A 972-nucleotide genomic window follows, 5' to 3' on the forward strand; every position below is an offset into this window, starting at 1 on the left:
CTCGTCTCCGCCGTGGTCCCTGACTGGGACTGGCCAACTTGTGTTTATTTAATCCAAACAAATAAGATAACACACCAAGATACCCATGTATCGTGTTATTGTTGAGTAAACATTGATCGATCGCACAGGGAAAATAACTTATCTACGTTGTGCGCGTGATCTGACATTATGTCACCACGGGGGATCTATGGTTAGGGTATTGTTCTGCACAGGCACATTTGAGGAGCCGGAATTTCCCTGTCTCCGCCGGTCCTGGGTTTTTGCTAAATGAAAAGCTCTACGTCTGCGAACCTTTGATACCTCCGCCTGCGACTCCCCATTCCTCCCGGCATCCACACTATTCCACAATGGCGATTTTATTTAAACTAATATTTGCGCTGGTGGACACCAACATTGACGGGAAGGGGTAAGCAATAACGATAACACCGCATTTACACACACACATAACAGCAAAATAACTATCGATAGCAGCGTCCCTCAGCAACCACCCTTGGTAACAATGACAGAACGTTGTAAAGAACACAATTTCCTGAAAGTAACTCTTTCATAATAACTAGCAAACTAAAAATCATGTACATCCACTGCACACATAATCTGAAATAACAACTCATATTTCTCGCATCAAATGACATCAAAACGCATTTTAATGGCCAAACTAACTTTAAAATAGGCATTTTACACCGAGAATAAAACGAAGTTCGGCCATGTTTTTTTTTTCTGCAGGGAGAAATTTGAAGATCACGTGACATAGACGCCAGCCATTGGAATGAATGGTGAAAAAAAACGTAGGGATCTTACAAAAAGGCGTTTTTGTAGAAATACTACGTCCTACGTTGTGGACCAACGTAGTTATTACACGTTTTTTTTTGTGAGACTGGGTTGAAACAACCCCCTAAAAAACACCTCACACTAACCAAATACCCTGATAATTTAACCAAGTTTGCTCCAAGTCTTTGGTCATTTGGTAGGAGA

This window comes from Notothenia coriiceps, unplaced genomic scaffold (genome assembly GCF_000735185.1).
Source record: "Notothenia coriiceps isolate Sejong01 unplaced genomic scaffold, NC01 NC01_scaffold00000339, whole genome shotgun sequence".
NCBI lineage: Eukaryota > Metazoa > Chordata > Actinopteri > Perciformes > Nototheniidae > Notothenia > Notothenia coriiceps.